Genomic DNA, 15933 nt, shown 5'->3' on the forward strand with positions numbered 1-15933 from the left:
TGACCTTGTTATCAAATTTTGGTGATCTTTAAGTAGACAAGTCAAAATTTCAAACCCCGTGTTATGGTGTAGGGTACCTGGCCTTTTCTGATGTAATCAGAGTTAGATTTGATTCAGTGATTTAATAAAAACAGCTCTGAAGCACAATTTAGCAGTGGGTTGCAGAGAAAAAGAAATATGCTGGCAAAAAAAATCCAATTGAGTGATTAAACAGCTCTTCATTTTCTGGCTTTATTTTTATGCTAACAAATTTGTTCTCTGAAAAGTGTCCACAAAGCCAAGTCTCTGATTAACACCTTTGTAGGGATGGTTTTTCACCTATTACTAAATTAAACTTGCTTCATTGGAAAGGCAGCAAGATGCATCTTCATTTCAATGTCTACTGAAATAATACAGGTTGACACCAGGAAACATTACCGCCACTGCATCCTTGCTGCTTTCTCATGTAGAAGTCTGTTTAATGTGAAAACAAGGTGATATCTAATTAGCACACAGGTAAGGAATTAAGAAAATCTTTATTTAAGGGTGAAGATGTTTCTCACAAAATCGTTGCCCCAATGCATCATTGAAATTCAAGCTGGAAAGATGATTTTAATATATCACTTGTACATTTTGTATTGCTCTTCTGGTGACAATGTAGTTTGTTTTTGTCAATTACCATTTTAATAATAGGGTAAAGAAAATTAAGTGGATTTTTGAAAGAAAACAATACTGTCAATATACTATTAAAACAAATTAAAATGGTAAAAGTTATTGTACTTTAAGTAAAAATAAAAGAGCAAAAATATCAATCCCAGTTTTGATTACTTAAATTAACAAAAAAAATGCATATAGCAAAGGATAGTTTCAATCTGCCTACCTCTGGGTTATGGGCCCAGCATGCTTCCATTGCAGTACTCTGCTGCACATGTAAGTGCAAGAGATCCTGAAGCACTCACTCATCATAGGAAAGTACCAATGTGTTTCTTCGTTGGTTGATGGAAGAAACATCTTACAAAAACTCTCCAGATTATTGACTTTTTAAAGTTTTTCTAGGAAACGTTCTAGATGTATGCTTATTAGCCTTTGTCAGTACGTACTTTTTACAAAGTGTCTCTTTGGCGCAATCGGTTAGTGTGTCTGGTTGGTCATTCAATCCCACCCAGGGACGTAATTGACCTTGTTATCAGATTTTGGTGATCTTTAAGTAGACAAGTCAAAATTTCAAACCCCCTGTTATGGTGTAGGGTACCTGGCCTTTTCTGATGTAATCAGAGTTAGATTTGATTCAGTGATTTAATAAAAACAGCTCTGAAGCACAATTTAGCAGTGGGTTGCAGAGAAAAAGAAATATGCTGGCAAAAAAAATCCAATTGAGTGATTAAACAGCTCTTCATTTTCTGGCTTTATTTTTATGCTAACAAATTTGTTCTCTGTAAAGTGTCCACAAAGCCAAGTCTCTGATTAACACCTTTGTAGGGATGGTTTTTCACCTATTACTAAATTAAACTTGCTTCATTGGAAAGGCAGCAAGATGCATCTTCATTTCAATGTCTACTGAAATAATACAGGTTGACACCAGGAAACATTACCGCCACTGCATCCTTGCTGCTTTCTCATGTAGAAGTCTGTTTAATGTGAAAACAAGGTGATATCTAATTAGCACACAGGTAATGAATTAAGAAAATCTTTATTTAAGGGTGAAGATGTTTCTCACAAAATCGTTGCCCCAATGCATCATTGAAATTCAAGCTGGAAAGATGATTTTAATATATCACTTGTACATTTTGTATTGCTCTTCTGGTGACAATGTAGTTTGTTTTTGTCAATTACCATTTTAATAATAGGGTAAAGAAAATTAAGTGGATTTTTGAAAGAAAACAATACTGTCAATATACTATTAAAACAAATTAAAATGGTAAAAGTTATTGTACTTTAAGTAAAAATAAAAGAGCCAAAATATCAATCCCAGTTTTGGATTACTTTAATTAACAAAAAAAAATGCATATAGCAGAGGATAGTTTCAATCTGCTTACCTCTGGGTTATGTGCCCAGCATGCTTCCATTGCTGTACTCTGCTGCACATGTAAGTGCAGTAGATCCTGAAGCACTCACTCATCATGGGAAAGTACCAATGTGTTTCTTCGTTGGTTGATGGAAGAAACATCTTACAAAAACTCTCCAGATTATTGACTTTTTAAAGTTTTTCTAGGAAACGTTTTAGATGAATGCTTATTAGCCTTTGTCAGTATGTACTTTCGCAAAGTGTCTCTGTGGCGCAATCAGTTAGTGTGTATGGCTATTAACCAAAAGGTTGGTGGTTCAATCCTACCCAGGGATGTAATTGACCTTGTTATCAGATTTTGGTGATCTTTAAGTAGACAAGTCAAAATTTCAAACCCTCTCTTATGGTGTAGGGTACCTGGCCTTCTCTGATGTAATCAGAGTTAGATTTGATTCAGTGATTTTATAAAAACAGCTAGGAAGCACAATTTAGCAGTGGGTTGCAGAGAAAAAGAAATATGCTGGCAAAAAAATCCAATTGAGTGATTAAACAGCTCTTCATTTTCTGGCTTTATTTTTATGCTAACAAATTTGTTCTCTGAAAAGTGTCCACAAAGCCAAGTCTCTGATTAACACCTTTGTAAGGATGGTTTTTCACCTATTACTAAATTAAACTTGCTTCATTGGAAAGGCAGCAAGATGCATCCTCATTTCAATGTCTACTGAAATAATACAGGTTGACACCAGGAAACATTATCGCCACTGCATCCTTGCTGCTTTCTCATGTGGAAGTCTGTTTAATGTGAAAACAAGGTGATATCTAATTAGCACACAGGTAAGGAATTAAGAAAATCTTTATTTAAGGGTGAAGATGTTTCTCACAAAATCGTTGCCCCAATGCATCATTGAAATTCAAGCTGGAAAGATGATTTTAATATATCACTTGTACATTTTGTATTGCTCTTCTGGTGACAATGTAGTTTGTTTTTGTCAATTACCATTTTAATAATAGGGTAAAGAAAATTAAGTGGATTTTTTAAAGAAAATAATACTTTCAATATACTATTAAAACAAATTAAAATGGTAAAAGTTATTGTACTTTAATGAAAAATAAAAGAGCAAAAATATCAATCCCAGTTTTGGATTACTTTAATTAACAAAAAAATATGCATATAGCAGAGGATAGTTTTAATCTGCCTACCTCTGGGTTATGGGCCCAGCATGCTTCCATTGCAGTACTTTGCTGCACATGTAAGTGCAAGAGATCCTGAAGCACTCACTCATCATAGGAAAGTACCAATGTGTTTCTTCGTTGGTGGATGGAAGAAACATCTTACAAAAACTCTCCAGATTATTGACTTTTTAAAGTTTTTCTAGGAAACGTTTTAGATGAATGCTTATTAGCCTTTGTCAGTAAATACTTTTGCAAAGTGTCTCTGTGGCGCAATCAGTTAGTGTGAACGGCTATAAACCAAAAGGTTGGTGGTTCAATCCCACCCAGGGACGTAATTGACCTTGTGATCAGATTTTGGTGATCTTTAAGTAGACAAGTCAACATTTCAAACCCCCTCTTATGGTGTAGGGTACCTGGCCTTCTCTGATGTAATCAGAGTTAGATTTGATTCAGTGATTTTATAAAAACAGCTAGGAAGCACAATTTAGCAGTGGGTTGCAGAGAAAAAGAAATATGCTGGCAAAAAAATCCAATTGAGTGATTAAACAGCTCTTAATTTTCTGGCTTTATTTTTATGCTAACAAATTTGTTCTCTGAAAAGTTTCCACAAAGCCAAGTCTCTGATTAACACCTTTGTAGGGATGGTTTTTCACCTATTACTAAATTAAATTTGCTTCATTGGAAAGGCAGCAAGATGCATCCTCATTTCAATGTCTACTGAAATAATACGGGTTGACACCAGGAAACATTAACGCCACTGCATCCTTGCTGCTTTCTCATGTGGAAGTCTGTTTAATGTGAAAACAAGGTGATATCTAATTAGCACACAGGTAAGGAATTAAGAAAATCTTTATTTAAGGGTGAAGATGTTTCTCACAAAATCGTTGCCCCAATGCATCATTGAAATTCAAGCTGGAAAGATGATTTTAATATATCACTTGTACATTTTGTATTGCTCTTCTGGTGACAATGTAGTTTGTTTTTGTCAATTACCATTTTAATAATAGGGTAAAGAAAATTAAGTGGATTTTTGAAAGAAAACAATACTGTCAATATACTATTAAAACAAATTAAAATGGTAAAAGTTATTGTACTTTAAGTAAAAATAAAAGAGCAAAAATATCAATCCCAGTTTTGATTACTTAAATTAACAAAAAAAATGCATATAGCAAAGGATAGATTCAATCTGCCTACCTCTGGGTTATGGGCCTAGCATGCTTCCATTGCAGTACTCTGCTGCACATGTAAGTGCAAGAGATCCTGAAGCACTCACTCATCATAGGAAAGGACCAATGTGTTTCTTCGTTGGTTGATGGAAGAAACATCTTACAAAAACTCTCCAGATTATTGACTTTTTAAAGTTTTTCTAGGAAACGTTCTAGATGTATGCTTATTAGCCTTTGTCAGTACGTACTTTTTACAAAGTGTCTCTGTGGCGCAATCGGTTAGTGTGTTTGGTTACTAACCAAAAGGTTGGTGGTTCAATCCCACCCAGGGACGTAATTGACTTTGTTATCAGATTTTGGTGATCTTTAAGTAGACAAGTCAAAATTTCAAACCCCCTGTTATGGTGTAGGGTACCTGGCCTTCTCTGATGTAATCAGAGTTAGATTTGATTCAGTGATTTAATAAAAACAGCTAGGAAGCACAATTTAGCAGTGGGTTGCAGAGAAAAAGAAATATGCTGGCAAAAAAAATCCAATTGAGTGATTAAACAGCTCTTCATTTTCTGGCTTTATTTTTATGCTAACAAATTTGTTCTCTGAAAAGTGTCCACAAAGCCAAGTCTCTGATTAACACCTTTGTAGGGATGGTTTTTCACCTATTACTAAATTAAACTTGCTTCATTGGAAAGGCAGCAAGATGCATCTTCATTTCAATGTCTACTGAAATAATACAGGTTGACACCAGGAAACATTACCGCCACTGCATCCTTGCTGCTTTCTCATGTAGAAGTCTGTTTAATGTGAAAACAAGGTGATATCTAATTAGCACACAGGTAAGGAATTAAGAAAATCTTTATTTAAGGGTGAAGATGTTTCTCACAAAATCGTTGCCCCAATGCATCATTGAAATTCAAGCTGGAAAGATGATTTTAATATATCACTTGTACATTTTGTATTGCTCTTCTGGTGACAATGTAGTTTGTTTTTGTCAATTACCATTTTAATAATAGGGTAAAGAAAATTAAGTGGATTTTTGAAAGAAAACAATACTGTCAATATACTATTAAAACAAATTAAAATGGTAAAAGTTATTGTACTTTAAGTAAAAATAAAAGAGCCAAAATATCAATCCCAGTTTTGGATTACTTTAATTAACAAAAAAAAATGCATATAGCAGAGGATAGTTTCAATCTGCTTACCTCTGGGTTATGTGCCCAGCATGCTTCCATTGCTGTACTCTGCTGCACATGTAAGTGCAGTAGATCCTGAAGCACTCACTCATCATGGGAAAGTACCAATGTGTTTCTTCGTTGGTTGATGGAAGAAACATCTTACAAAAACTCTCCAGATTATTGACTTTTTAAAGTTTTTCTAGGAAACGTTTTAGATGAATGCTTATTAGCCTTTGTCAGTATGTATTTTTGCAAAGTGTCTCTGTGGCACAATCAGTTAGTGTGTATGGCTATTAACCGAAAGGTTGGTGGTTCAATCCCACCCAGGGACGTAATTGACCTTGTTATCAGATTTTGGTGATCTTTAAGTAGACAAGTCAAAATTTCAAACCCCCTCTTATGGTGTAGGGTACCTGGCCTTCTCTGATGTAATCAGAGTTAGATTTGATTCAGTGATTTTATAAAAACAGCTAGGAAGCACAATTTAGCAGTGGGTTGCAGAGAAAAAGAAATATGCTGGCAAAAAAATCCAATTGAGTGATTAAACAGCTCTTCATTTTCTGGCTTTATTTTTATGCTAACAAATTTGTTCTCTGAAAAGTGTCCACAAAGCCAAGTCTCTGATTAACACCTTTGTAAGGATGGTTTTTCACCTATTACTAAATTAAACTTGCTTCATTGGAAAGGCAGCAAGATGCATCCTCATGTCAATGTCTACTGAAATAATACAGGTTGACACCAGGAAACATTATCGCCACTGCATCCTTGCTGCTTTCTCATGTGGAAGTCTGTCTAATGTGAAAACAAGGTGATATCTAATTAGCACACAGGTAAGGAATTAAGAAAATCTTTATTTAAGGGTGAAGATGTTTCTCACAAAATCGTTGCCCCAATGCATCATTGAAATTCAAGCTGGAAAGATGATTTTAATATATCACTTGTACATTTTGTATTGCTCTTCTGGTGACAATGTAGTTTGTTTTTGTCAATTACCATTTTAATAATAGGGTAAAGAAAATTAAGTGGATTTTTTAAAGAAAATAATACTTTCAATATACTATTAAAACAAATTAAAATGGTAAAAGTTATTGTACTTTAATGAAAAATAAAAGAGCAAAAATATCAATCCCAGTTTTGGATTACTTTAATTAACAAAAAAATATGCATATAGCAGAGGATAGTTTTAATCTGCCTACCTCTGGGTTATGGGCCCAGCATGCTTCCATTGCAGTACTTTGCTGCACATGTAAGTGCAAGAGATCCTGAAGCACTCACTCATCATGGGAAAGTACCAATGTGTTTCTTCGTTGGTGGATGGAAGAAACATTTTACAAAAACTCTCCAGATTATTGACTTTTTAAAGTTTTTCTAGGAAACGTTTTAGATGAATGCTTATTAGCCTTTGTCAGTATATTCTTTTGCAAAGTGTCTCTGTGGCGCAATCAGTTAGTGTGAACGGCTATAAACCAAAAGGTTGGTGGTTCAATCCCACCCAGGGACGTAATTGACCTTGTGATCAGATTTTGGTGATCTTTAAGTAGACAAGTCAACATTTCAAACCCCCTCTTATGGTGTAGGGTACCTGGCCTTCTCTGATGTAATCAGAGTTAGATTTGATTCAGTGATTTTATAAAAACAGCTAGGAAGCACAATTTAGCAGTGGGTTGCAGAGAAAAAGAAATATGCTGGCAAAAAAAATCCAATTGAGTGATTAAACAGCTCTTCATTTTCTGGCTTTATTTTTATGCTAACAAATTTGTTCTCTGAAAAGTGTCCACAAAGCCAAGTCTCTGATTAACACCTTTGTAGGGATGGTTTTTTACCTATTACTAAATTAAACTTGCTTCATTGGAAAGGCAGCAAGATGCATCTTCATTTCAATGTCTACTGAAATAATACAGGTTGACACCAGGAAACATTACCGCCACTGCATCCTTGCTGCTTTCTCATGTAGAAGTCTGTTTAATGTGAAAACAAGGTGATATATAATTAGCACACAGGTAAGGAATTAAGAAAATCTTTATTTAAGGGTGAAGATGTTTCTCACAAAATCGTTGCCCCAATGCATCATTGAAATTCAAGCTGGAAAGATGATTTTAATATATCACTTGTACATTTTGTATTGCTCTTCTGGTGACAATGTAGTTTGTTTTTGTCAATTACCATTTTAATAATAGGGTAAAGAAAATTAAGTGGATTTTTGAAAGAAAACAATACTGTCAATATACTATTAAAACAAATTAAAATGGTAAAAGTTATTGTACTTTAAGTAAAAATAAAAGAGCCAAAATATCAATCCCAGTTTTGGATTACTTTAATTAACAAAAAAAAATGCATATAGCAGAGGATAGTTTCAATCTGCTTACCTCTGGGTTATGTGCCCAGCATGCTTCCATTGCTGTACTCTGCTGCACATGTAAGTGCAGTAGATCCTGAAGCACTCACTCATCATGGGAAAGTACCAATGTGTTTCTTCGTTGGTTGATGGAAGAAACATCTTACAAAAACTCTCCAGATTATTGACTTTTTAAAGTTTTTCTAGGAAACGTTTTAGATGAATGCTTATTAGCCTTTGTCAGTATATTCTTTTGCAAAGTGTCTCTGTGGCGCAATCAGTTAGTGTGAACGGCTATAAACCAAAAGGTTGGTGGTTCAATCCCACCCAGGGACGTAATTGACCTTGTGATCAGATTTTGGTGATCTTTAAGTAGACAAGTCAACATTTCAAACCCCCTCTTATGGTGTAGGGTACCTGGCCTTCTCTGATGTAATCAGAGTTAGATTTGATTCAGTGATTTTATAAAAACAGCTAGGAAGCACAATTTAGCAGTGGGTTGCAGAGAAAAAGAAATATGCTGGCAAAAAAATCCAATTGAGTGATTAAACAGCTCTTCATTTTCTGGCTTTATTTTTATGCTAACAAATTTGTTCTCTGAAAAGTGTCCACAAAGCCAAGTCTCTGATTAACACCTTTGTAGGGATGGTTTTTCACCTATTACTAAATTAAACTTGCTTCATTGGAAAGGCAGCAAGATGCATCTTCATTTCAATGTCTACTGAAATAATACAGGTTGACACCAGGAAACATTACCGCCACTGCATCCTTGCTGCTTTCTCATGTAGAAGTCTGTTTAATGTGAAAACAAGGTGATATCTAATTAGCACACAGGTAAGGAATTAAGAAAATCTTTATTTAAGGGTGAAGATGTTTCTCACAAAATCGTTGCCCCAATGCATCATTGAAATTCAAGCTGGAAAGATGATTTTAATATATCACTTGTACATTTTGTATTGCTCTTCTGGTGACAATGTAGTTTGTGTTTGTCAATTACCATTTTAATAATAGGGTAAAGAAAATTAAGTGGATTTTTGAAAGAAAACAATACTGTCAATATACTATTAAAACAAATTAAAATGGTAAAAGTTATTGTACTTTAAGTAAAAATAAAAGAGCAAAAATATCAATCCCAGTTTTGATTACTTAAATTAACAAAAAAAATGCATATAGCAAAGGATAGTTTCAATCTGCCTACCTCTGGGTTATGGGCCCAGCATGCTTCCATTGCAGTACTCTGCTGCACATGTAAGTGCAAGAGATCCTGAAGCACTCACTCATCATAGGAAAGTACCAATGTGTTTCTTCGTTGGTGTATGGAAGAAACATCTTACAAAAACTCTCCAGATTATTGACTTTTTAAAGTTTTTCTAGGAAACGTTCTAGATGTATGCTTATTAGCCTTTGTCAGTACGTACTTTTTACAAAGTGTCTCTGTGGCGCAATCGGTTAGTGTGTCTGGTTGGTGGTTCAATCCCACCCAGGGACGTAATTGACCTTGTTATCAGATTTTGGTGATCTTTAAGTAGACAAGTCAAAATTTCAAACCCCCTGTTATGGTGTAGGGTACCTGGCCTTTTCTGATGTAATCAGAGTTAGATTTGATTCAGTGATTTAATAAAAACAGCTAGGAAGCACAATTTAGCAGTGGGTTGCAGAGAAAAAGAAATATGCTGGCAAAAAAAATCCAATTGAGTGATTAAACAGCTCTTCATTTTCTGGCTTTATTTTTATGCTAACAAATTTGTTCTCTGAAAAGTGTCCACAAAGCCAAGTCTCTGATTAACACCTTTGTAGGGATGGTTTTTCACCTATTACTAAATTAAACTTGCTTCATTGGAAAGGCAGCAAGATGCATCCTCATTTCAATTTCTACTGAAATAATACAGGTTGACACCAGGAAACATTAACACCACTGCATCCTTGCTGCTTTCTCATGTGGAAGTCTGTTTAATGTGAAAACAAGGTGATATCTAATTAGCACACAGGTAAGGAATTAAGAAAATCTTTATTTAAGGGTGAAGATGTTTCTCACAAAATCGTTGCCCCAAAGCATCATTGAAATTCAAGCTGGAAAGATGATTTTAATATATCACTTGTACATTTTGTATTGCTCTTCTGGTGACAATGTAGTTTGTTTTTGTCAATTACCCTTTTAATAATAGGGTAAAGAAAATTAAGTTGATTTTTTAAAGAAAACTATACTGTCAATATACTATTCAAACAAATTAAAATGGTAAAAGTTATTGTACTTCAAGTAAAAATAAAAGAGCAAAAATATCAATCCCAGTTTTGATTACTTAAATTAACAAAAAAAATGCATATAGCAAAGGATAGTTTCAATCTGCCTACCTCTGGGTTATGGGCCCAGCATGCTTCCATTGCAGTACTCTGCTGCACATGTAAGTGCAAGAGATCCTGAAGCACTCACTCATCATGGGAAAGTACCAATGTGTTTCTTCGTTGGTTGATGGAAGAAACATTTTACAAAAATTCTCCAGATTATTGACTTTTTAAAGTTTTTCTAGGAAACGTTCTAGATGTATGCGTATTAGCCTTTGTCAGTATGGACTTTTTGCGAAGTGTCTCTGTGGCGCAATCGGTTAGTGTGTCCGGCTACTAACCAAAAGGTTGGTGGTTCAATCCCACCCAGGGACGTAATTGACCTTGTTATCAGATTTTGGTGATCTTTAAGTAGACAAGTCAAAATTTCAAACCCCCTGTTATGGTGTAGGGTACCTGGCCTTTTCTGATGTAATCAGAGTTAGATTTGATTCAGTGATTTAATAAAAACAGCTAGGAAGCACAATTTAGCAGTGGGTTGCAGAGAAAAAGAAATATGCTGGCAAAAAAAAATCCAATTGAGTGATTAAACAGCTCTTCATTTTCTGGCTTTATTTTTATGCTAACAAATTTGTTCTCTGAAAAGTGTCCACAAAGCCAAGTCTCTGATTAACACCTTTGTAGGGATGGTTTTTCACCTATTACTAAATTAAACTTGCTTCATTGGAAAGGCAGCAAGATGCATCTTCATTTCAATGTCTACTGAAATAATACAGGTTGACACCAGGAAACATTACCGCCACTGCATCCTTGCTGCTTTCTCATGTAGAAGTCTGTTTAATGTGAAAACAAGGTGATATCTAATTAGCACACAGGTAAGGAATTAAGAAAATCTTTATTTAAGGGTGAAGATGTTTCTCACAAAATCGTTGCCCCAATGCATCATTGAAATTCAAGCTGGAAAGATGATTTTAATATATCACTTGTACATTTTGTATTGCTCTTCTGGTGACAATGTAGTTTGTTTTTGTCAATTACCATTTTAATAATAGGGTAAAGAAAATTAAGTGGATTTTTGAAAGAAAACAATACTGTCAATATACTATTAAAACAAATTAAAATGGTAAAAGTTGTTGTACTTTAAGTAAAAATAAAAGAGCCAAAATATCAATCCCAGTTTTGGATTACTTTAATTAACAAAAAAAATGCATATAGCAGAGGATAGTTTCAATCTGCTTACCTCTGGGTTATGTGCCCAGCATGCTTCCATTGCTGTACTCTGCTGCACATGTAAGTGCAGTAGATCCTGAAGCACTCACTCATCATGGGAAAGTACCAATGTGTTTCTTCGTTGGTTGATGGAAGAAACATCTTACAAAAACTCTCCAGATTATTGACTTTTTAAAGTTTTTCTAGGAAACGTTCTAGATGTATGCTTATTAGCCTTTGTCAGTACGTACTTTTTACAAAGTGTCTCTGTGGCGCAATCGGTTAGTGTGTCTGGTTACTAACCAAAAGGTTGGTGGTTCAATCCCACCAAGGGACGTAATTGACCTTGTTATCAGATTTTGGTGATCTTTAAGTAGACAAGTCAAAATTTCAAACCCTCTGTTATGGTGTAGGGTACCTGGCCTTCTCTGATGTAATCAGAGTTAGATTTGATTCAGTGATTTAATAAAAACAGCTAGGAAGCACAATTTAGCAGTGGGTTGCAGAGAAAAAGAAATATGCTGGCAAAAAAAATCCAATTGAGTGATTAAACAGCTCTTCATTTTCTGGCTTTATTTTTATGCTAACAAATTTGTTCTCTGAAAAGTGTCCACAAAGCCAAGTCTCTGATTAACACCTTTGTAGGGATGGTTTTTCACCTATTACTAAATTAAACTTGCTTCATTGGAAAGGCAGCAAGATGCATCTTCATTTCAATGTCTACTGAAATAATACGGGTTGACACCAGGAAACATTAACGCCACTGCATCCTTGCTGCTTTCTCATGTGGAAGTCTGTTTAATGTGAAAACAAGGTGATATCTAATTAGCACACAGGTAAGGAATTAAGAAAATCTTTATTTAAGGGTGAAGATGTTTCTCACAAAATCGTTGCCCCAATGCATCATTGAAATTCAAGCTGGAAAGATGATTTTAATATATCACTTGTACATTTTGTATTGCTCTTCTGGTGACAATGTAGTTTGTTTTTGTCAATTACCCTTTTAATAATAGGGTAAAGAAAATTAAGTGGATTTTTTAAAGAAAACTATACTGTCAATATACTATTAAAACAAATTAAAATGGTAAAAGTTATTGTACTTTAAGTAAAAATAAAAGAGCAAAAATATCAATCCCAGTTTTGATTACTTAAATTAACAAAAAAAAATGCATATAGCAAAGGATAGTTTCAATCTGCCTACCTCTGGGTTATGGGCCCAGCATGCTTCCATTGCAGTACTCTGCTGCACATGTAAGTGCAAGAGATCCTGAAGCACTCAGTCATCATGGGAAAGTACCAATGTGTTTCTTCGTTGGTTGATGGAAGAAACATCTTACAAAAACTCTCCAGATTATTGACTTTTTAAAGTTTTTCTAGGAAACGTTCTAGATGTATGCTTATTAGCCTTTGTCAGTATGTACTTTTTGCAAAGTGTTTCTGTGGCGCAATCGGTTAGTGTGTCCAGCTACTAACCAAAAGGTTGGTGGTTCAATCCCACCCAGGGATGTAATTGACCTTGTTATCAGATTTTGGTGATCTTTAAGTAGACAAGTCAAAATTTCAAACCCCCTGTTATGGTGTAGGGTACCTGGCCTTCTCTGATGTAATCAGAGTTAGATTTGATTCATTGATTTTATAAAAACAGCTAGGAAGCACAATTTAGCAGTGGGTTGCAGAGAAAAAGAAATATGCTGGCAAAAAAAAATCCAATTGAGTGATTAAACAGCTCTTCATTTTCTGACTTTATTTTTATGCTAACAAATTTGTTCTCTGAAAAGTGTCCACAAAGCCAAGTCTCTGATTAACACCTTTGTAGGGATGGTTTTTCACCTATTACTAAATTAAACTTGCTTCATTGGAAAGGCAGCAAGATGCATCCTCATTTCAATGTCTACTGAAATAATACAGGTTGACACCAGGAAACATTAACGCCACTGCATCCTTGCTGCTTTCTCATGTAGAAGTCTGTTTAATGTGAAAACAAGGTGATATCTAATTAGCACACAGGTAAGGAATTAAGAAAATCTTTATTTAAGGGTGAAGATGTTTCTCACAAAATCGTTGCCCCAATGCATCATTGAAATTCAAGCTGGAAAGATGATTTTAATATATCACTTGTACATTTTGTATTGCTCTTCTGGTGACAATGTAGTTTGTTTTTGTCAATTACCCTTTTAATAATAGGGTAAAGAAAATTAAGTGGATTTTTTAAAGAAAACTATACTGTCAATATACTATTAAAACAAATTAAAATGGTAAAAGTTATTGTACTTTAAGTAAAAATAAAAGAGCAAAAATATCAATCCCAGTTTTGATTACTTAAATTAACAAAAAAAATGCATATAGCAAAGGATAGTTTCAATCTGCCTACCTCTGGGTTATGGGCCCAGCATGCTTCCATTGCAGTACTCTGCTGCACATGTACGTGCAAGAGATCCTGAAGCACTCAGTCATCATGGGAAAGTACCAATGTGTTTCTTCGTTGGTTGATGGAAGAAACATCTTACAAAAACTCTCCAGATTATTGACTTTTTAAAGTTTTTCTAGGAAACGTTCTAGATGTATGCTTATTAGCCTTTGTCAGTATGTAATTTTTGCAAAGTGTCTCTGTACCGCAATCGGTTAGTGTGTCCGGCTACTAACCAAAAGGTTGGTGGTTCAATCCCACCCAGGGACGTAATTGACCTTGTTATCAGATTTTGGTGATCTTTAAGTAGACAAGTCAAAATTTCAAACCCCCTGTTATGGTGTAGGGTACCTGGCCTTCTCTGATGTAATCAGAGTTAGATTTGATTCATTGATTTTATAAAAACAGCTAGGAAGCACAATTTAGCAGTGGGTTGCAGAGAAAAAGAAATATGCTGGCAAAAAAAAATCCAATTGAGTGATTAAACAGCTCTTCATTTTCTGGCTTTATTTTTATGCTAACAAATTTGTTCTCTGAAAAGTGTCCACAAAGCCAAGTCTCTGATTAACACCTTTGTAGGGATGGTTTTTCACCTATTACTAAATTAAACTTGCTTCATTGGAAAGGCAGCAAGATGCATCCTCATTTCAATGTCTACTGAAATAATACAGGTTGACACCAGGAAACATTAACGCCACTGCATCCTTGCTGCTTTCTCATGTAGAAGTCTGTTTAATGTGAAAACAAGGTGATATCTAATTAGCACACAGGTAAGGAATTAAGAAAATCTTTATTTAAGGGTGAAGATGTTTCTCACAAAATCGTTGCCCCAATGCATCATTGAAATTCAAGCTGGAAAGATGATTTTAATATATCACTTGTACATTTTGTATTGCTCTTCTGGTGACAATGTAGTTTGTTTTTGTCAATTACCCTTTTAATAATAGGGTAAAGAAAATTAAGTGGATTTTTTAAAGAAAACTATACTGTCAATATACTATTAAAACAAATTAAAATGGTAAAAGTTATTGTACTTTAAGTAAAAATAAAAGAGCAAAAATATCAATCCCAGTTTTGATTACTTAAATTAACAAAAAAAATGCATATAGCAAAGGATAGTTTCAATCTGCCTACCTCTGGGTTATGGGCCCAGCATGCTTCCATTGCAGTACTCTGCTGCACATGTAAGTGCAAGAGATCCTGAAGCACTCAGTCATCATGGGAAAGTACCAATGTGTTTCTTCGTTGGTTGATGGAAGAAACATCTTACAAAAACTCTCCAGATTATTGACTTTTTAAAGTTTTTCTAGGAAACGTTCTAGATGTATGCTTATTAGCCTTTGTCAGAATATACTTTTTGCAAAGTGTCTCTGTGGCGCAATCGGTTAGTGTGTCCGGCTACTAACCAAAAGGTTGGTGGTTCAATCCCACCCAGGGACGTAATTGACCTTATCAGATTTTGGTGATCTTTAAGTAGACAAGTCAAAATTTCAAACCCCCTGTTATGGTGTAGGGTACCTGGCCTTCTCTGATGTAATCAGAGTTAGATTTGATTCATTGATTTTATAAAAACAGCTAGGAAGCACAATTTAGCAGTGGGTTGCAGAGAAAAAGAAATATGCTGGCAAAAAAAAATCCAATTGAGTGATTAAACAGCTCTTCATTTTCTGGCTTTATTTTTATGCTAACAAATTTGTTCTCTGAAAAGTGTCCACAAAGCCAAGTCTCTGATTAACACCTTTGTAGGGATGGTTTTTCACCTATTACTAAATTAAACTTGCTTCATTGGAAAGGCAGCAAGATGCATCCTCATTTCAATGTCTACTGAAATAATACAGGTTGACACCAAGAAACATTAACGCCACTGCATCCTTGCTGCTTTCTCATGTAGAAGTTTGTTTAATGTGAAAACAAGGTGATATCTAATTAGCACACAGGTAAGGAATTAAGAAAATCTTTATTTAAGGGTGAAGATGTTTCTCACAAAATCGTTGCCCCAATGCATCATTGAAATTCAAGCTGGAAAGATGATTTTAATATATCACTTGTACATTTTGTATTGCTCTTCTGGTGACAATGTAGTTTGTTTTTGTCAATTACCCTTTTAATAATAGGGTAAAGAAAATTAAGTGGATTTTTTAAAGAAAACTATACTGTCAATATACTATTAAAACAAATTAAAATGGTAAAAGTTATTGTACTTT

At 34.6% G+C, this 15933-nt stretch overlaps 3 non-coding genes across 3 annotated transcripts; all 3 read left to right on the forward strand.

Moving 5' to 3' along the window:
- The first annotated feature begins 4583 nt into the window (after positions 1–4583).
- TRNAS-ACU (transfer RNA serine (anticodon ACU)) lies at positions 4584–4657 on the forward strand. The gene has a single exon. It is a non-coding gene; the product is annotated as a tRNA-Ser (tRNA).
- A 5757-nt stretch (positions 4658–10414) lies between these two features.
- On the forward strand, positions 10415–10488 carry TRNAS-ACU (transfer RNA serine (anticodon ACU)). The gene has a single exon. It is a non-coding gene; the product is annotated as a tRNA-Ser (tRNA).
- A 4607-nt stretch (positions 10489–15095) lies between these two features.
- TRNAS-ACU (transfer RNA serine (anticodon ACU)) lies at positions 15096–15169 on the forward strand. Its single transcript has one exon. It is a non-coding gene; the product is annotated as a tRNA-Ser (tRNA).
- The last annotated feature ends 764 nt before the right edge of the window (positions 15170–15933 follow it).

This window comes from Pseudophryne corroboree, chromosome 8 (assembly GCF_028390025.1).
Source record: "Pseudophryne corroboree isolate aPseCor3 chromosome 8, aPseCor3.hap2, whole genome shotgun sequence".
Taxonomy (NCBI): Eukaryota; Metazoa; Chordata; class Amphibia; order Anura; family Myobatrachidae; genus Pseudophryne; species Pseudophryne corroboree.